Here is a 22688-nt window from a genome sequence, read left to right on the forward strand (position 1 = left end):
CGGCACCGCTGTTGGAGGAAACCAGAGCTTTACGCACACAAATGCGTTAACACTTATCAGTACACTGATTACTTCAACCAAGGTTGTACGGTCTTCGTGAAATAGAATAACCTAGCAGAATTTCGAATTGGTTCCAAAATCGAGTATCGTGTGCGACCGACCAGCAATGCGTAGCAGCGAATAGAAATGGTTATATATCGCCCCTAGGTAAAGGTGTATTGAACGCATTTGGAATCACATGAAAACGTACACTCTACAAATACGGTCATCAAATAAACCAAAAATATGTTGATCTGAGACGTTTTTAGTTTTAACAGGGCTCTCTCCGTCACTCGTTTCTGCTCGTTTCATACAATCGTAGTTCCAATTTCATTTGAATATTAAGCAACCAAAGTCCATGAAATTTTGCAGACATATTCTAGAAACTAATATCTGTGTCTGTGGTGTTTTAGATTTTTCTAAAAATATGTAGTTTTAAAATTACAGGGGCTCAAAGATTTGTATGAAAATTTTTAAGACCGCGTAACTTCGAAACCGAATATTCTAACAGAAATCTGGAAAACCACAGACATAGATATTAGTTTCTAGAATATGTCTGCAAAATTTCATTGACTTTGGTTGCTTAATATTCAAATGAAATTGGAACTACGATTGTATGAAACGACTGACGGAGAGAGCCCTCTAAAAATAGCTTTATGAAAATGAAAAGAATAAGATAACAGTCATCTTGAGCTTTCTATAATCTTATCTTTAGAAAAACCGAAACATTTCAAAACTAAAAGGTGTTACGAGGTGTTATGATCTTTTGATGGGTTGCATATTATTAAAAATTTAAGAGGGGTATCTTTCTCACTCGCTCCATACAAACGTAGTTCCAATTTCATTTGTATATTAAACAACCAAAGTCCATGAAATTTTGCAGACACATTCTAGAAACTAATATCTATGCCTGTGGTGTTTTAGATTTTTCTAAAAATATTTAGTTTAAAAATTACAGGGGCTCAAAGATTTGTATGTGAATTTTTAAGACTTTGGTTGCTTAATTTTCAAATGAAATTGGAACTACGATTGTATGGAGTAAGTGACAGAGAGAGCCCTGTTAACATAAAATTGGCGACCGCTCGGTACGAGTAAAATAGCATATATATACCTGTGAGAACTCTTATATGATAGTATGGGGCTATTTTGACTACCGACCCGCACCAATTTGTCGCATCAGAAATCTGACTCTTTATGCCAGCACCCTTAGGGCAGAGTTAAGACGGAATGGCGAATCTTGGAACTGGGACGAGGAACTACGGATGTGGCTTGAACTTTGCTCGTCTCCTAATATTAAAAGTTTTCCAATAAAAGGTAAAGTGAAAAACTCGGTTCGGGCGTATTATGTAATCCTCTAATGTTTTCGGTTGAAATAGATTTTTAACTAGCAAAAAGACCGATGTGCTACTTGGCGCAGTGGTGAGCGCCGTGGCCTTATAAGTGGGAGGTTCCAGGCTCGATTCCCGGCAAGAGCAATTTGAAAATTAATGTTTTCTAAAGTTTCTCCTCGGGTCTAGTGGGAGGCTTTGGGTGTGGCTAGTTATCACCCTACCAGCAGAGCCGTACCGCTAAGCGATTTAACGATCCGGTACGATGCCGTCTATAAACCGATCAGAGATAGGTATGGGTTTAACGAAACTGCCATACTCCTTCCAAGTTACCCTGCTTCCATCTTAGACTGCATCATCACTTACCATCAGGTAATATCGCAGTCAAGGACATTAGGACAAAAAAAAACTGATAAAATTTAGAAATTAATAATTGATATTTCATTTTCAATGTACAGAAAAGAGTAACGAAGCTGTTTTTATAACATTGAAATCTTGACACAAGATAAATTCTAACTTTCTTCTAAATCTAGAATATCCTAAATAAAAAGTTATTTATTTAAAAAAGAATTTTATATATTGTATTATATATTTACGTCCAACATTGTCTGATAAAGGATGCTCTGTTAATTGAGCTAAGCGACGTTTCAGTAATCCAATTGGCACTAACCGCCACCGCCCGAGAGAATCAGCTTCATGTGAGAACTGACGAGCTTAACTACATTATGAGGGGGAAGCACTTTACAGCACTCAATTCACCAAAACGTGTCCTATATTTAGTTCACACTGGAGGCTTTTGGTTTCGAAACATTTTGTCTGGTCGCCGTCTCAAACAAAACGATGATATTATAATTTAGTAGATTATACAAATTTAAAAGGTAAAATGTTCGTCTAACACTGTCAAATAAAGAATGCTCTGCTAATTGAGCTAAGCGACATTTAGTCTTGTTGCCTTCCCATGCAAAGCGACGATATTACAACTTAGTAGATACTTAAGTTAGAATTTACATCCAACGAAAAACCATCAATGCGCTGCTGGCTTGACTTATTTGGTATTGTTATTTTATTTATTTTATTAATTGGAGCCTCCAATTTATAGGTATGAATGTACTTTTGTATTTTGTATTTGTATTCCCTAATGTAACCTTAAGTTGCTAGAATCTTAAGGAACTTTATTTATCCACTATGAAACTTTTCAAAATACCGTAGGTACAATCTTTATTATGATAAAAGTATGTATATCAGCCAATAGTGGAGTTTATCCGAATTAAACCGCTGTATTATTTACATAGTGGCTGTTAAAGTGGGATCTATCTATCATCTACAACGTGAACTTCTTGTCAATATGACCTCAGTTGTTTTGCCTTCGACATAAAATATGGGTTAAACCAACTATTTGTCTTACGACATGTCTTTGGTATGATATAACTTATCTGATACGGGAGTATGTATAATATTGAAATATTAAGCAAGATATTACATTCACATTGGGACTCTGAAAAGGGAACATATTTCAAATTCAAATTCAAAATATTTTTATTCAATTAAACTTTTACAAGTGCTTTTGAATCGTCAAAAAAATCTACCACTGGTTCGGAATGCCGTTCCTACCGAGAAGAACCAGCAAGAAACTCGGCGGTTGCTCTTTTCAAGTACATATTCAATTTACAATAATATGCCATGTGCGTATAATGTGCGTGTATTGCTGGAGCGAGTCAAATCCAAGCTTTTTTGTCATTTAGATAATCTTCGATTGTGTAATAAGCTTTTTTCAGAAGCATAATTTTAATATATTTTTTAAACTTGTGTAAAGGCAAGTCTAAAATTGACTGTGGAATTTTATTATAAAATATGACACTCATTCCCACAAATGACTTTCCCACTTTCCTGAGGCGGAGCGTAGGATATGCGAGCCTATTACGGTTTTTAGTTTGCCTGTCGTGGAAATCACCGATTTTTTTGTAACTAAGAATGATTTGTCGTACAAAAATTATATAAGTGTAAATATATTGAGAAGCTACTGTAAGAATACCTATTTCCTTAAATTTCTTAGAGAATCGTGCGGTTTTAAATTATAGATTGTGCGTATTGCCCTTTTTTGTAACACAATTTTTTTTCCAATATCTGCAGCTTTACCCCATAGCAAGATTCCATAAGACATAAGTAATTTCTCCTGTTATAATATAATTTACTAATTTATTAAATACTAGCGAGTGCCACTGACTTCTTTCCTCTTTATCCCCCACCTTCCCCATCCAATAATGAGTCAATGTATAATGATTTTTAAATACACGTTGTAACCGGAACGCTAGCAAAAACTTAGCGTAAGAGGGCTCTCTCCGCCACTCGTTTCATACAATCGTAGTTCCAATTTCATTTGAATATTAAGCAACCAAAGTCCATGAAATTTTGCAGACATATTCTAGAAACCAATATCTATGTCTGTGGTTTTCCAGATTTCTGTTAAAATATTCGGTTTCGAAGTTATGCGGTTTTAAAAAATTTCATACAAATCTTTGAGCCTCTGTAATTTTAAAACTACATATTTTTAGAAAAATCTAAAACACCACAGACACAGATATAAGTTTCTAGAATATGTCTCCAAAATTTCATGGACTTTGGTTGCTTAATATTCAAATGAAATTGGAACTACGATTGTATGAAACGAGTGACGGAGAGAGCCCTGTTAAAACAATCCAATGCCAATAACCGTTTGCCTTATCTTGTAGTTTTAGTGATTTAGTATTTTTCTAATCCGCTTTGTATAGCGTGCAAAACTCACTTATTCAAGAACAGCTCAAAACACTGGTTCTAACAAGTGTAAATTAAAAATTTATAACACCCCCGACAAGTGAAGGTTACAGTAACTAGAAAATAGCTGATAAATTTCAAACGGCTGAACCGATTTTCTTGGAATATAGCTAAGAACACTCTCGATCAAGCCACCTTTCAAACAAAAAAAAAACTAAATTAAAATCGGTTTATTCGTTTAGGCGCTACGATGCCACAGATAGATACACAGATACACACGTTAAACTTATAACACCCCTCTTTTTGGGTCGGGGGTTAAAAATTGAGATTGTGTACGAAGTTTTCTCTATAGCGACAGTTTTATTTTACCTACGGAGAGAAGTTAGCATAGGGCTCTGTCTACGTAATCAACAGTAGACAAAAACTCAGTGGGCGTTAATCATTTTGAGTTACTAACGAATCACAAACGAAACTCACATTTCAAATTTTAATTTCGAATGATTTTTGAAAAAAAGCTTGTGATTGGTTGGTTCAGTTATTGTATCTGTCATTTGTATGGGATTACGCAACGGAGAGAGCTTTATACCAACTCCGGGTATCTTTAAAACAAGAGTGAATAGGCACCTTCTAGGTAAACGCGTCCCATCTTAGACCACATCATCACTTTCCATCAGGTGTGATTGTGGTCAAGCGCTTACCTATAGTGAATAAAAAAAAAAACTTCTCTGTGTATATTAACAATATTTGAAAACCCAAAATCTACGCGGGTGAAATCGCGGGCATTGGCTAGTATTACCTACATAGCTTTTATTCATGTCCAATAGCAATCGATGGCCAATATTGCATTACAATCTGCGGTATGCATTTAATGGATATGACCATGATACAACCATTCTGTGTAAGTACAGGCAAACATAGGCTTCTAGTGCCACTTAATTCTGCTCCAATACTAACTAATAGCAACTTCAGAAATTAATGCATTTGAAGTTTCGGATGAATTTTCTTGCAAAACCTCCTTCCTCTTTTAACCTCGTAAGTGATGGTTCGATTCCCGGTAAAGTTTTACCCACGATAAAAAAAGGCTATTACAATAACAGTATCACAAAAAGGACCTTTACCTTCCGTAATGGTTTACGGTCTCATCATCGTAACCACCAGCATCTCAACCCAACCCACTCTGGGCACGGAACTTCTCTCGGAATGAGAAATGTTTTAGGCCATAATCCACCACGCAAGTGCGGATTAGCAGAATTTCAAACACCTTTGAGATAATTGTATATATATATATATCCATACTAATATTATAAATGCGAAAGTGTGTCTGTCGGTCTGCTTGCTAGTTTTTCACGGCCCAACAATTTAACTGATTTTGATGGGTACAGAGTTAGCTTAGATCCCGGGCGTGGACATTGGCTAATTTAAAACCGCGCGATTCCCTACGAGAGAAATTTAAGGAAATAGGTATTCTTACAGTAGCTTCTCAATATATTTACGCTAATATAATTTTTGTACGACAAAACATTCATAGTTACAAAAAAATCGGTGATTTCCACGACCGGCAAACTAGAAACCGTGATAGGCTCGCATATCCTACGCTCCGCCTCAGGAAAGTTGGAAAATCGTTTGTGGGAATGAGTGTAATATTTTATAATAAAATTCCACAATCAATTTTAGACTTGCCTTTACACAAGTTTAAAAAATCTATTAAAAGTATGCTCCTGAAAAAAGCTTATTATACAATCGAAGATTATGTAAATGACAAAAAAGCTTGGATTTGATGCGCTCCAGCAATACACGGCGCTGCAATTGCTTGTATACAGTATGGCATATTATTGTAAATTGTACATTTGAAAAGAGCAACCGCCGAGTTTCTTGCTGGTTCTTCTCGGTAGGAACAGCATTCCGAACCAGTGGTAGATTATTTTGACGATTCAAAAGCACTTGTAAAAGTTTAATTGAATAAAAATAATTTGAGTTTGAGTTTGAGTTTGAGTTTGAGTTTTTATCTCGAAAAATTAAAGATTTCCCACTAAAGGATAAAGGATTCTTAAAGATTCTTGCGTTTTAACGATTTATATGAGTTCAAAGGTGGCTTATGTCCCGGAAATTGACATAGACAACTTGAAATGGCAAAAATCCCACGTGATTTTTGAACCTAAAACCTAAATCCACGCGGATGAAGTCGCGGGTATTATCTAGTGTATAAAAATATAATAGTGTATAATATAATAATATTAATATGAGTTTTGTAAGATTTTACGTACCATTAGAAAAGAGTGGATTATGGAGTTCATTACCTAAGTATTTGAGTAGATCAACAGGTTCTACTTACGCGTTAAAGTTCGAAATTTCACGTAAATTAGCAGATTCCTGAACTTTACCTAGTTAGTTGCAAATTAACACACACGTTAACGTATACTGAATCGTGGAACGGCCCATTTTATAAACCCCCGACCCAAAAAGAGGGGTGTTATAAGTTTGACGTGTGTATCTGTGTGTCTGTGTATCTCTATATCTGTCTGTGGCATCGTAGCGCCTAAACGAATGAACCGATTTTAATTTAGTTTTTTTTGTTTCAAAGGTGGCTTGATCAAGAGTGTTCTTAGCTATAATCCAAAAAAATTGGTTCAGCCGTTTAAAAGTTATCAGCTATTTTCTAGTTTTCTTGTAGAAAAGAAGGTTAGATAACCCTTAGGTTCATAATATTCAAGTGTCAATTGACAAATGTCAAGTTGTCAAGATGGACGTTGCCTAGATATACATAATTATTTATATGAAAATGATTTGTCGGGGGTGTTGAAAATTTTTAATTTACACTTGTAGCTACATACCTACACAAGTGTAAATTAAAAATTTATAACACCCCCAACAAGTGAAGGTTACAGTAACTAGAAAATAGCTGATAACTTTCAAACGGCTGAACCGATTTTCTTGGATTATAGCTAAGAACACTCTCGATCAAGCCACCTTTCAAACAAAAAAAAACTAAATTAAAATCGGTTCATTCGTTTAGGCGCTACGATGCCACAGACAGATACACAGATACACAGATACACAGATACACACGTCAAACTTATAACACCCATCTTTTTGGGTCGGGGGTTAAAAAGTAACGGAACCAGCCAGACTAGCACATAATATGTAGAGGTACCTACGTAAACTCAGACTGAAATTTTAATGCAAAATTGTTACTCTAGGTGTGTATCATTTTTGAATTTTCAACCCAGAGCACAATGGAGTCCTTGTCCTTTATGAACTGGATAAGGATTCTAAATTTACATTTTCAAAGGGGCATTGTGTTCATATTTTTCTCACCTATTGTATGCGATGCGACCTTTGAAATTCTCACGAAACTTTTCAAAATAAATACTCGTGGTCCGTAAATATCAGAGAACTACTACTACTAGTAAACCGAATTAAGCCCGATTTTGTTTATTGGGGTCTCAAGGCGATGAAATAGTAACACGCACCCGAAAAAGCAGCGTGAGCAGATCCATCACTATATGGTGGATAGATAAAATTAAACGAATCGCAGGGAGCTGCTGTATCGAGACTAGGCGGCCACCAGAATGCACTCAGATCGCTTACGGCGACGTTGATATGGTTTGTATTTTGTAAGCCTCACTTTTTTAACGGCCAAGAAACAGAGGGTAGGGTCAAACTTCAAACCCCACAATTTGCCCTATTGGTTGTCCCTCCCTCCCTCCCTTTCTCCCTTTCTCTCTTTTCCTTTTTCGAAAAATTCGGCATGGATACCACTGACCACAGTATTTATGTGGGACTCCTAACGACTAAAAATCACGCGCATATTATGTACAATTTTACGCTCAGCACTCGATCCTAAACCGTTCTTTACTGAAGTTTCAGTATAATGACGCCAAACTTCTTGAATGCTCTGAAGTAGTGACAACATTACACAACAACAAGAACGTCAGAGCATTCGAGAAGTTTGGCGTTTCTTGTACCAGGAGTAAAGGATAGATGAGGAGTTCTATTATTTATTTATTGCAAAAATACATGTAAAGCTGATTTTTTTGAATATTTTCCTATGCAATAAACGCGGAGGTAGTAAATATGTAACATTTCGCCAGCTAGGGTCGTTTGCGTTTACGACTCATAAATACCATAAAATATTGATAATAATATCACCTTATGAAAAAGTTTATGGCAGCTTTCGACTGCTCACATGCTGACATTCTCATATTTATTGAGTGTAGACTACAGGTACCTACATCATAATATAAACCTGCGAATATGCCAGTATTTGCACATTAAAATCACTATTAATTTTAAAACGGTAACCGAGAAACAGTATTTTGCTTCTCGGATTGTCTTTCAAGCACTCCGCAACGGAGCAACGGATCAAAGTGAATCGTTGCATGTATAAAAACCTGGACATAAATCCTGGAATATCAATGACTTTGTATATGATTTTTAAGCCTAAATCCATGAAGACGAAGTTGCGTGCATTATAAATGCGAAAAAGTGACTGTCTGTGTGCTAGCTTTTAATAGCCCATCTATTAAAAAGATTTTGACGAAATTCCTTAGAGAAGTAGTCCCGGTGAACCGTGAAGGATATCTAATAGACGTTTTATCTCGAAAAATCAAAAAAATCCCACGGGATTAAAAAAAAACGAAATCTACACGGGCGGAGTAACAGGCATCATCTGGTCAAGTATAAAATAAATAAACGACTCTTTTTATAAAATATAAAAAACTGCCTAAATAAATATGAGGAAATTAAAGAAGGATTCAATCATTAGAATTTTATCACAATTATTATAACGTAGTGATTACATACTCTTTGACAATTATTTTAATCCATACTAATATTATAAATGCGAAAGTGTGTCTGTCTGTCTGTCTGTCTGTCTGTCTGTCTGCTACGTTTTCACGGCCCAACCGCTGAACCGATTTTAATGAAATTTGGTACAGACTTGGAATACATTCCGGGGAAGGACATAGGCTACTTTTTATCCCGGAAAATCAAAGAGTTCCCATGGGATCTAAAAAAATCGAAATCCACGCGGGCGAAGCCGCGGGCATCCCCTAGTTTGTAAATAAAACAAAGATCTTAAAACATTACGTCAAGTAGTACTATTCAAATTACAAATGTAAATTAAAAATTTATAACACCCCCGACAAGTGAAGGTTACAGTAGTTAACTACAAAAGAGCTGATAACTTTCAAACGCCAAACCGATTTTCTTGTATTATAGCTAAGAACACTCTCGATCAAGCCACCTTTCAAACAAAAAAAAAAAACTAAATTAAAATTGGTTCATTAGTTTAGGAGCTACGATGTCACAGACAGATACACAGATGCACACGTCAAACTTATAACACCCCTCTTTTTGTGTCGGGGGTTAAAAATAAGAAATAAGAAAAAATCAGGTCTTTTTTCCCCGAAGGAAATGTATTAAAATAACCGAAGAATTTCATAAACTACAATATTACTAGAGGATAATATTATTATAATAACGAAGTATGCAGATAAATAAGAAATTCTTCATTCGAGTACAAAGTAACAGGCACTAAAAACCATTATGAATAAAAATAAATGAAAATCTGTTTTAGAAAGTACAGGTAAAGCCTTTTCATATTATTATGATACCCCACTTGGTATAGTCATAGATATATGTAGGTATAGTTATCTTACTTTTAAAATTGAAAATACTAATTTTATATCTTGTTCATGAACATGTTTTAATTTACTTGTGCTATAAGACCTACCTACCATGATTCTAGGTAAACGAGAAGTATCCTAATATAGGTTTTCTTGACAGACACGACAGACGGACAATCAGACAGACGGACAGACAGACAGACACACAGACAGACAGACAGCGTAGTGATCCTGTAAGGGTTCCTTTTTTCCTTTTGAGGTAACTAACCCTAAAAATCGGTCAAGTGCGCGTCAGGCCTCGCTCTTTTAGGGTTCCGTAAATAATTATGAACAATACCTATAATTTGGGTATATGAAATACTTATTTCTTTACCGAGCTAGGATATCGAAATAAACCGTGAATTAAAAATCCAAAAAAGTTCGTTTGTTTGGGTCCGCTTCAGGTTAGACTGCATCATCATTCATCACTTACCACCAGGTGACATTGCAGTCAAGCGCTAACTTGTATCTGAATAAATAAAACATAACACCGGCAGCCGTACAGGAATAGGTATCTATTTGCTCTCATCCCAGCTGATCGATATTCAACGCCAGTGCATTACTACGAGTAATACATAAGCTTGTACATGATCGGCCTCTTTAGCACAAAGCTCATCATTACTTTGTGATCTGCACGCTGTGGATTATTGCGAAAGTTATAATTATGACATCGTTACAATAGGGTATTTTACTCCAATTTTTTTATTGCTTTATTATAAACTAGGATAAAAATAATGACGCAAACTGAAAAAACTAATTAAATCGATCAAATAACAAAAAAGTTAAAAGTATTTAAATATTTCAGATTAGACAGAGATAGCGATAATAGCATTTTGACGTCACTCCGTCACTAATGCCATAGTAGCTTCGTGCGGTTTCATACAAATTTTCGTTTTGCGAGAAAGGGACAGAAGACCCTCCCACTCCAAAATTAAAATGCCTGTAACTTTGTAAATTTTTGTTGGATTTTAATATTTTTTTCAGCGTACGTCATTATTTTTATCCTAGTTTATAATAAAGTAATAAAATTTATCAAATTCGAAAGTAGTAAAATACCCATTTTCAGTTACCTATACAGGGTGTTTGGTAATTAGTATATAATGACGACACGTACCCATGCTACTTTGGTCTGATAAATACAATGCTGAAGTAAAATGACGAAATAAAATTATAAAAATTTCCATACAAAATTTTATTTTATTTTTTTATGACCAAGTTTTCATGGCCCTATTGTGCCCTAACTCACTGAGATCGTTGGCCTCGGCCTATCTAAAGATGGCCAACAATCTCAGTGAGTTAGGGCACGTTAGGGTCATGAAAACTTTGACATAATTTTTTTTTTTAATTTTGTATGGAAATTTTTACAATTTTATTTCGTCATTATACTTCAGCATTGTGTTTACCAGATCAAAGTAGCATGGGTACGTGTCGTCTTTATATACTAATTACCAAACACCCTGTATATTCTAGCTGACGCCCGCGACTTCGTCCACGTGGATTTAGGTTTTAAAATGCCGTGGTGGGAACTGTTTTTTTTTTTTTGGGACAAAAGTAGCCTATATCGCTCTCCAGGTCCTTAACTATATCCAAGCAAAAAAGTAACATGCCGATTCACTGCTCCGTTTCGGCGTGATTGAAGGACAAATAAACACACTTCCGCATTTATAATATTATAGTATGATGACTAGCTTATGTCCTTGTAAATTAAAAAAAATAAAAGTGTTATACTTAGGTCTTTATTATACGACGATGCCAAGCCTTCGTTTGCGAGTCCTACTAGCACTTGACCGATTTATTTTAATGTAAAATAATCTAGTTATTAATACATTTACATTTTCAGGGGTAAATATATATCCTGAAAACTCGCGCCTCCCGCATAAGCCTTCGATAGCTCAGTTGGTAGAGCGGTGGACTGTAGAGGGTTCAAGACATCCATAGGTCGCTGGTTCGAGTCCGGCTCGAAGGATAACCTTTTTCCATTTCTGTACACATTCCTTACTACATATTAAATAATAATAATTAACAATTTCGAATTTATAATATAAGTGAAAATATTACAATAAAACTTAAAGCTAGCCTTATCTAATTACTTAAATTAATTAAATTAACAATTTAATTAATTGATTTAATTTCAAACACACGTTATGGAATTTCAGAATATTCTTTAATTAAATATTTCTACTATTTCGTACACGTTATATTATTTTTAACCCCCGACCCAAAAGAGAGGTGTGTATCTGTGTATGTGTGTGGCATCATAGCTCCTAAACGAATGAACCGATTTTAATTTAGTTTTTTTTTGTTTGAAAGGTGTTCTTATTTGTAATCCAAGAAAATCGGTTCAGCCGTTTGAAAGTTATCAACTCTTTTCTAGTTACTGTAACCTTCACTTGTCGGGGGTGTTATGAATTTTTAATTTACACTTGTTAGTTCATAGCATTAGGGAGTTTAGCTATCAGTAAGGAATCCTCAGTGCGTTGATGATGAAAGTGTGAAAGAAAAGTGAAAGAATTTTCATAATCATGTTATTCGTTCCGAAGATAACCCCCTACAAGGCTACATCCGAATGTACAAACTTTACCAATTTATTGTATATAAGTATAAATTTAAAGGTACAGGAAGTGCATTTGTACAAATTACTTTATGGCAGCAGATACACCTGTATGTTTTACTAACGTAAGTAGCTTCTTGAAGTTTACTAATGTAATAAACACTCTCATAAGTAGTAACTTGCAATAGTCATTAATTATTTATCATTAATTACGTAAGCTACTTACAAGAGTAAAACTTATTTTTCTATAATCTATTTTATTTATCTAATATATTTTTTTATAAATAATAATAATATATAATAATATAAATAATATAATAATAATAAGTAATCGCGGCCTTACAGCTTACAGCGTCCTCCTAATTCTAATAGAATACGCTACCATCGCGCGAATGCCAATTAGGACACCTATTCGAGATCAATAAGTATGCTTGGGGTTTTGTCTTGTCTCTACCACAGTTCACAACAGTTAGGGAAATTCTAACAAAACGTGGAGTCTTTGACGTCACTGACAGGCGTCAAATGTTACGCACATTTGACGCAGGTATCTAGCCTTGTATTATATGCTGGTGCAGGTCATATTTTAAGTTGCGCATTATATGGCGCATACATTCGAGTTTTCTCCTTTACTTCAACAAAATACTACACAGGAAACAATTACTCGTATTATGTAATTATCCCCATTGTGCCGCTAAGTAATGTATTTAACAGACAATGCTGCTAGCGCATTCTAATTTGATTCGAGACTCGAACTAAGCTTTACAGAAGCACAGATTATCACACTTCACACTAATATTATAAAGGCGAAAGTTTGTGTGTATGTGTGTGTGGGTATGTTTGTTACTCCTTCACGCAAAAACTACTGGACGAATGAGCTGAAATTTATAATGGAGATAGATTATACCCTGGATTAGCACATAGGTTACTTGTTATCCCGGAAAATCAAAGAGTTGCCACGGGATTTTTAAAAAACCTACATCCACGCGAACGAAGTCGCGGGCATCAGCTAGTAAAACTAAAAACTCGGCTTCACGCAGATGGAATTTTTGAAAATACTCTGGTTCTTCAACATAATTATCTCCTCATTTCTGATTTGATCACGTAGAGAAACTCCAAGCATAACTCGGAATATGCCCCAATCTGCTGTCGGAATCCAGCGGATCTTTACAACTCGATGAATATCGTCTTCTCACTTAGACAGGGTCTTCCAACGCGCATCCCGCCATGGCGTATTGTACGCCCTTCGTTGAATCACGTTGACGTATAAACACAGGCTATGGACTTGGCATGCACGATTAAAATATGTAGGTACAAAACTACAGCGCAAATTATGGGGAACTCTCAGGCATGCACGTTTCCTCACAATAGTTTCCTTTACCGTTACCTACAGCATTTTTAATTGCTTCTTTCCGATGCGAGGTGGCCATTCCAGCACCTTAGATGCTCAACGTCTTCGGCCTATGTACATTGTACACTGCCCTTTGCTGCTTCAGTTTTGCAACCCGCTAAGCTATTTTTTTTTTCTTCTCTCGTCTGGCTTTACACTGATTAGCCAATGTCAAGTTTGTAGTTATTTACAAGTTAGGAAAACTATATGTATAAGTATGGGCTTCGTCTGTGCCGGCGCCCGCCGACATAGCGCCCTTTTAGAGCGCTTCTCAGTCAGTTCCTCGGTCAGTTCCACCACCAATAACGACAGCAGGACACAAAAACCGGCCACTTCTAACAAAAAAACACTCCAAAAAGTCACAACGCGCGCGCCAGCAAACGCCACCACAGACAAAGTCCCCCGCTAAGCTATATCATTTACTCTGTGCCATGCGTGACGCAACGTGCCCAAAACATGCTAGTCTTCTATTGAATTACTTTGTAACCTTCCCTATATCCTGCAGCACAGTGCTATTTCATACGTGTGCTGTCCGAGAAATTCCTAGCAGATGATTTGATCAGATTGGCCTGATTCTAGATCTAGATAGGCTACATACGTAACACAGTAATCCTTTGCCATCCATAAGAGCGGCGCTGGGAGGTAGTAGACCTGAATCTAGAGTTAGATAGGCGACATACGTCACACAGTAATCCTTTGCCATCAATAGGAGCGTCGCTGTGAGGTGGACAAATTTGCTCGTTTGTTACCTCGCCCTCCGATGCCAGTATTACATTCCACGGTTGTGCCAACCGCTTCGCAATTTATCGTAAATTGTCTACAATTTGTGGCGCTTTTCATTATAAAATTTTATTCCTGGCTTATTTTATTACTAACTAAACAGCTTCGCTTAGGTAGAATTTCAGAAAATTCTTTCTTAGTGACGCTCTACGCCATAAAGAAAACCTGCAGTGACATACCAATGTACATACACAGTATATGTTACATGGCTTATAACTTGATGGCTGATAAGCAGTATTTTTTTTAGGATTTCCTTCATCATTAAGCAAGTGATATCATTTAGTTTGCTTAAAACGCACCTATATACAAAATCCGGTCAAGTTCACACGAAGGGGTCTGTTCACAAGATTAATATTATACCATTTTTTTTTTAAACCCCATATTTAATACAAAATATAGTAATTTTTAAATTTTAATTTTAATTCTTTTGTAATTTACATGGCGGCCATTTTTAATTTTTTTTAATAGGTATTTGTTGTAAAATGCAGTGACATCGCCTAACAAGCGTAAATCAAAAATTTATAACACCCCCGACAAGTGAAGGTTACATACAGTTACTAGAAAAGAGCTGATAACTTTTAAACGGCTGACCTATTTTTCTTGGATTATAGCTAAGAACACTTTCGATCACCTTTCAAACAAAAAAAAAAACTAAATTAAAATCGGTTCATTAGTTTAGGAGCTACGATGCCACAGACAGATACACAGATACACACGTCAAACTTATAACACCCCTCTTTTTGGGTCGGGGGTTAAAAAAGCATAGGTGTCTAATCGAGAATCTCCTCCTTGTTTTGATGTCGGTTAAAAATTCGTAGCTTGAAAATTCTTTTAGAATGTAAATGGACTTTTTGCTCCGCGTACTAAATTACATAAATAAAAGCCATTTGCTGCACAACATCGCAGAAATATCTCTATGCCAGCAAATTGTAATAGTATTTTGTTGGCTATAAAAATGAAAGTGCATCCGATATGAATACTTCAGCATGAATATGGGTGGTCGTTTTTTAATTAACAAATGTTTTTGCTGTGTTGTTTAGGTATCAGGTAACACGGTTTCCCAACAAAGGTAATTTTTACTAATCGTACACGTACATGTACAGTATATTTTAAAACTCCCAATGAATATGAAACTTTACGGAATTTTTCACGACCTTTTTTGTTTAAAATATTTTGGCCTAGCGTTTGGCTGCAATCAGATCTGCTGGCAAGTGATGATGCCGCCTAAGATGAAGCGCGCTTGCCTATTAGAATATGCCTATTCACTGTTAAAGTGGAGGGGAAAACTGATGCCGGAAGGGTGTTTCATATCCTAGCTGTTCGAATTAGAAACGAGGAAGCAAATCGCTTTTTTTCGCTGTGAAAAATACAATTAATACCGCACAAAGCGGGCTAGTATGAAGCTCTGCCAGGCTACCCACTAAAAACCTAGCGGCACACTCCGCGTCATGAATGTGGCATATTGGGATCCCGGGTATCGGATGCAACTGAGACACCTCAACTTCAAACCAGCATTGCTATGTTTTCTATAGTGGGAGAAGGTGAGTATAGCGTCTCCTTCTTCTCCCTTATATTCTTCTGCAAAGCCAGAGACATGCCAAAGATATCCCAATATAATATAATAAATATCCACCTTCGTGGCGCAAAAGTACTGAGAGAGCTGGGATCTTAAAAGTGAGAGGTCTTGACTTCGATACTTGCCAGTGGCAATTCAGAAATTTATGTTTTAGGGTTCCGTACCTCAAATGGGAAAACGGAACCCTTATAGGATCACTTTGTTGTCTGTCTGTCTGTCAACAAACCTATAGAGTACTTCCCGTTGATCTATATAATATGTAGTTTTTGATTTATCGTGCAAAACGTTGGAAAGAATAAGTATAAGAGTACGGAACCCTCAGTACGCGAGTCTGACTCGCACTTGGCCGGTTTTTTTTAAATGATTTCTGATTAACTTGCTTTCACGCTAAATATATTAACGAAGTAAGCTTGCAGTGAAAGCTATTTGCAATGACATTTTCAGTTTTATTCCATAGTCCATACCTACTGAGAACTTAAAAATAAAAGAGTCGCCAAAGGTCATTAAAACTAAAATCAATGCGAAAGAATTCATGGAAAACCTAGTAAGATAAAAGCGTATATCTGTGCACTGCGGTATAGGTAGCCTGGATTCGTTTTCTAAATAAAGAGCCCCAAAATTGAGTGAAACTAGTGTCCGTGAAGGCACCATTCTGCTCCATGCACAATGGTGCGGCCACAATGGATCCATTCATACGCTTACAATAACCTCATCCTTCCCTGAGCGGGAGTCCTTCGCTCGGGTCGAGAAGATTGCTTATTGTTCATTATGATCCAGTGGTAGACCCCATCTTTATAACATGAAGCGTCTCCAACATATTATATAAGTACATCAAATTCAAATTCAAATTCAAATTCAAAATGTTTTTATTCAATTAGACTTTTACAAGTTCTTTCGAATCGTCAAAAGCATCTACCACTGGTTCGGAATGCCTTTCCTACCGAGAAGAACCAGCAAGAAACTCGGCGGTTGCTCTTTTCAAAGATTTGATATACAATATTATGCCATGTATAAAAGCAATTGAAGTCCTGCGCATTGCTGGAGCGAATCGAAGTTCAAATCCACGCTTTTTTATCATTTACATAATCTTCGATAGTATAATATGCTTTTCTCAGGAGCATATTTTTAATAGATTTTTTGAACCTGTGTAAAGGCAAGTCCAAAATTGACTGAGGAATTTTGTTATAGAAGATTATACCCATTCTCACAAATGACTTTTGGACCTTCCTGAGACGGAGCGTAGGAGTCGCAAGCCTGTTACGGTGTCTAGTCAGTCTGTTGTGTAGATCGCCAACCTTCTTGTAACTAAGAATATTTTGTCTTACAAAAATTATGTTGTTATAATATATATTTTATTCAAAACTCCTGAGACCATTGTACTTCCTATGGTACTACTTTTCAAATTAATCTTAACAGTGCATGAATATTTTATTTAGTATGGAAACTCATAACTTTTTCTGGAAGTTTATTACCTAGTTGGATTCTTTATTGGTCGCTGAGAAGTTACAAACCGTTTTATAACTTGTCCCATGACGTTATGTTGGCACAGTTGCAAATAACACAATAGTAAACCCTAAATTCTAAGGAAAAAAGCAAACGACGCATTGGTGCCAACATGACGGCATTGAACAAGTTATAGTAAACGGCATGGAGGTTAGAGAGAAGGAGAACGATCGCTACGCGCTAAAGCATTAGCGCGCCTGTCCCTGAAAATTGGTAGAATTTATAATTCGTTTTTCAGCCACCAGCCGCGCTGTCGTCGGTAAGGAGTATCTGTGAAGTTAGCTGTTTATGAGTACAAGTAGATGAAGTTAGTTGCATAATGTATAAATTTTCTTCGCGGCATCGGTGAGAAAATAATCGTGCTCCGTAATTTTTTAATTTTTGACGAAAAGAAACATTAAAAAATGGTGAAATATTGTATTGTGCGTGGATTTACAAGTGGTTTAGCATCTGATCGGAAAAATAGAGTGAAAAACAATTTACGTCAATCATCATTATTTAAAGTACCAAAGGTAATATCTTCATAGTAGCACATTGAAATATTGAATGTGTAAAATTATTATTTGCTTAATTAATCATGGTTTTTTTTAAATATTATATTCACGTATATTAAACGTTAATATATCATTTCAAATTAGCGCACAACAGCCCGCTTTTATTGAGACAACTTAGCGATCGCAGCGCCTCACTTATTTTGTCCGTATTTCGGGGACACTATTTTCTACAGCGATCGTTCTCCTTCTCTCTAACCTCCATGGTAAACGGCCTGTAGTCACAAGTGACATCGCAATGACAATTTTAGGTGCTATTTGAAATCTTAGATCTCTCACATTAGAAAGTTTAGTAATGTTGCTGTTATTTTCGTCAATATTTAAAATGGCTACCAATTAGAGCAGTTGTTTTGAGGTCGCCATCTTTAAATTCTATTTTTCACTTACTAAGGATTATTTTTAAATCTACTAAATTCTAATATAATCGTATACATATATTAATATGTAAACTTCATTTATACCATAGATATGATAGATTTACATTGCGAGATAAAATTTTGCTCAGTGATAAGTAAGACAGCATTTACAAGATTTACAAGAGTATAAAAGAGATAGCGCTCTACAAATGTGACCTAAGTGTCGTAGTTTTAGATACATATGCATGTTACTGGCAATTTGATAAGTCCGGGCACTATTAATAATGGCCGGTCTGTATTAATAATGCCCGACTCAATTGGGCATGTAACATAAACAAATCTACTTTTTTCTATGTTATAATATTATTGGTAAACTTATTCAATGAAACCGGCTTTCAGGATACAAGTGTAAATTAAAAATTTATAATACCCCCGACAAGTGAAGGTTACAAGTAACTAGAAAAAAGCTGATAACTTTCAATCGGCTGAACCGATTTTCTTCGATTATAGCTAAGAATACTCTTGATCAAGCCATCTTTCAAACAAAAAAAAAAACTAAATTAAAATCTGTTCATTAGTTTAGGAGCTATGATGCCACAGACAGATACACAAATATACACACGTCAAAACTTATAACACCCCTCTTTTTTGGTCGGGGTTTAAAAAATAATGCAATCATCAATCCGGATTTCAATTAAGTCCTTCTAAAAGGTGTGTTTAAGTGAATCTAAAAAATTTCGATAAGTTTTGTATTTGTTAAGGGAGTCGGAGGGGAACGAAGGAGTGACGGAGTCGACTGAGCCGGGGTAATCCCGGCTTAGGAACATCAAACTAACTGATGTATTTCAACTTCCAGTTAGAGTTGTCGCCCACTGTAAGCAACAACCGTAGTTCTCCATATGCAGTGTAAGGGTGCGTTTCTTCTGACGCGGAGCTAGGTGGAGTGGAGCGGAAAAGGCCAGTGAAAGGAGGCGAGTATTTTCATTGAAGCGGAGTGGGGCTGAGCTGAGCAAATTAAAGCTGCATTGAGCCGTGTTCCGAGCAATCAAATTTGTCTGCCCTACCCACCGTGCCGCATCGTCCGACTACCCTCTGTTCGACAACACAGCCTGCTTGACTCCGTTCTATCTAGCTGGGGGCCGCGCGTTCATATATTTTATTTGAAAGTCCGCTCCGCTCCACTTACACAGTATCCACTGATGCGGAGTGGAGATTTCGAGCACTGTGATTGGTCAATTCATGGTCCACTCCGCTCCATCCCACCCAGCTCTGCGTCGGAGGAAACGCACTCTTAAGAAAATTGTAACGGAAACTTCGTAAATGCATTAATACCATCGATCCACCAATAAGGCTTTGCCCCACGGATCAGTTTCATCGGTGGGACAAAGCGGTGGGACCAAGTTCCCGTCACCTAAACGTTAAATTATTTTGGTATTTGTTTTCATGATCTTACTGCTTCCATATGCGACAAGTCGAGATGGTAATCGGGGTTGGGACAACCCGCACGCCCGCAAAAGCCCCGCGTGCAGGTTAGCGCGAGAGACGTGTGGGTGTGAGGGGCGTCCCTCCGCCTCATACTCCGATTGCCATCTCGATTCTCAACCTGTCGCGTACTATACGAGTAATGCCATAAAGTGGAGAGAAACCTTTATAAGAAAGCCGTTCAGAAACAGTCCCGAATATATGAATTTATTTTCCCCACCTTTATAACGAGCCATCTTATTCTCATCCAAGTCCTTTTATGGGCGAAATTGAGCACCGAGAATGTAATTTCTTTACATTGAAACTCACGAAACCCTTGTATTACTTTTTTTAGATAATATAGGTAATATGCGGAGCGAAAAAAAGGTTATTTGTTGATAAATATCTGAGTTTTTGAAACTCTTTAGGCACGTTGGTCGATTTCGGGATAGGTAAAAACTAAAAACTTCAAGGTCACGTCACCATCTTGGAGTGAGGATGATAAAAAATAAGAAGTTTTAATTTACAAATTACTCCAATTAATTTGAAAATCCTATCCGTGAAACCCTAGAATAAAATAACTTAATGAAACTGAGAACAAAACTGACGACTTTCCTGGCACAGTGGTGAGCGCTGTGGTATTATAAGTAGAGGTCCCGGGTTCGATTCACGGCAAGGGAAAATTTGGGAATTTATAATTTCTAAACTGTCTCTAGTCTGGTCTGGTGAGAGGCTTCGGCCGAGGCGAGTTACAAATGTACCGGCAGAGTCGTGCTGCCAAGCGATTTAGCGTTCCGACAGGATGCCGCGTAGAAACCGAGAAGGGTACAAGGTTTAATGAAACTTCCGTACCCTTTCCAAGTTAGCCCGCTTCCATATGAGAATGCAAGTAAAGGGCTAACTTTCATCGGATTAAAAAAAACAAAGGAAAGAAATTGTAATAATTTAAGCGAATTAGAGCTTCATTTGGCTATTTATCACAATTGTTTTGCTATCAGAAACAAACGCGTTATACCCATTCGCAACGCGAAATTAATTGTTCCCAAAATGAATGAGTTAAATTCTTTATATCCATGATAATTTTGATTTTGGAGTCGTACCGACTACATTTTCGTTTGAAAATCGATGTTTATATAGTGAGCTTAGTTAGTTAGTTCAACATTTTGGGCCTGAAGGCAGACAGATAGACGGACAAACAGAATCATTTCTAGAGAAAGAGAATATAAAAGGATACAATATTTAGAAGAAGGCTAAAGAAATTTTATCTATTATAGCCTCAACAGCTCAACGGGTATAGGAGCGGACTGAAATCCGGAAGGTCGGCGGTTCAAACCCCACCCGTTGCACTATTGTCGTACCCACTCCTACCACAAGCTTTACGCTTAGTTGGATGGGAAAGGGGAATGTTAGTCATGATTAAAAATGACTAATATTCTTTAAAAAAAATAAAAAATGGCTAGTACAAAAACGTTTCTACAGCGTGAAAGAATTTTTGAACGAATAGACCTCAATAACATATAAAAAAAATATTGATACTTTTTTAAGATTGATTGATAATATAATTAATAGGACATAATTAATTAGGAATTTCCATATCATTTTATTTTTATTTTTATATACGTGACATTTTATTTATATTTAATTACTTTGCAGCGCCCTGACGGGGCTTCATGTTGTAATATTATAATTTTTTATTATTATTATGTAAGACATGAATGCAAATAAATAAAGAATAAACGAAACTTAGTAACCATAAAGGCTCTGAAAATTTCATCGACTGTGGATCCTTTTCCTGCCATATCGGCCAAAGAAATGTAAACTTCACACGCCAGTGAGCACCATACGAGCTGTAAACATTGAACTCAGTAATTGAATGTTATATAACTTAAAATTTAAAAACCCCCGACACAAAAACCTCTATAAGAAAACTAGAAAAGAGCTGATAACTTTCAAACGGCTGAACCGATTTTCTTGGATTATAGCTAAGAACACTATCGATCAAGCAACCTTTCGGACAAAAAAAAACTAAATTAAAATCGGTTCAATAGTTTCTGAGCTACGATGCCACAGACAGATACACAGATACACACATCAAACTTATAACACCCTTCTTTTTGGGTCGGGGATTAAAAATATATATTTTTGTATGGAGATTAATGTTTATTATAGTCGCAGTCGCGCTGTGGCCTTACGAACGAGTAATTTTGAAAACGTAGAGCACGTACAGTACCGCAAGTTAAAATAATGTGATCATGTAAAACCGCTTAAAAGTTGCTCTTGAATTTTTATTGTTATAGCTACGAACTGTGCCTCGTTGTTGGTAATGATACTACCTTCACTTGTAGTGTAGTGTAATTTTTTTATTTACACTTGTGACTAAAAAACCTGTAAAAAATAGCTCAATTTCTTTATAGGTTTTTGGCACCTTGCACTTCACAGGTCGAGACTTGAACTCACATTTCTACTTGACATAGGTACTCCGAGGTCAAACTACACAATGTTCCTTCTTGACATACACCAATGAAAATGTATGAATTTGTTATGGAGGAGCCCGCGGGGGTCAGAACTTCGTCATTTTATGCTCGTTGTATGCTTTTGAGTGGGTCACGGTAAACATCCATGTCTATCCCCCTTTTTAACCCCCGACCCAAAAAGAGGGGTGTTTATCTGTGTATCTTTGTATCTGTGTATTTGTCTGTGGCATCGTAGCGTCTAAACTAATGAACCGATTTTAATTTA

General features: G+C 36.4%; 1 protein-coding gene, 1 long non-coding RNA gene and 1 other non-coding gene across 3 annotated transcripts in view; 2 read left to right on the top strand and 1 right to left on the bottom strand.

The window, feature by feature from the left end:
* The window catches only part of LOC123880049 (carboxyl-terminal PDZ ligand of neuronal nitric oxide synthase protein), a 163325-nt gene that overhangs the window by 78428 nt on the left and 62209 nt on the right, over positions 1–22688 (bottom strand). The gene's annotated exons all lie outside the window — the stretch shown is intronic.
* On the top strand, positions 140–21362 carry LOC123880052. The gene is made up of 3 exons (XR_006799153.1): positions 140–150; positions 6790–6797; positions 21224–21362. It is a non-coding gene; the product is annotated as an uncharacterized LOC123880052 (long non-coding RNA).
* On the top strand, positions 11666–11750 carry Trnay-gua. The gene is given in 2 exon segments: positions 11666–11702; positions 11715–11750. It is a non-coding gene; the product is annotated as a tRNA-Tyr (tRNA).

The sequence above is a fragment of the Maniola jurtina genome, chromosome Z (assembly GCF_905333055.1).
Source record: "Maniola jurtina chromosome Z, ilManJurt1.1, whole genome shotgun sequence".
Lineage (NCBI taxonomy): Eukaryota > Metazoa > Arthropoda > Insecta > Lepidoptera > Nymphalidae > Maniola > Maniola jurtina.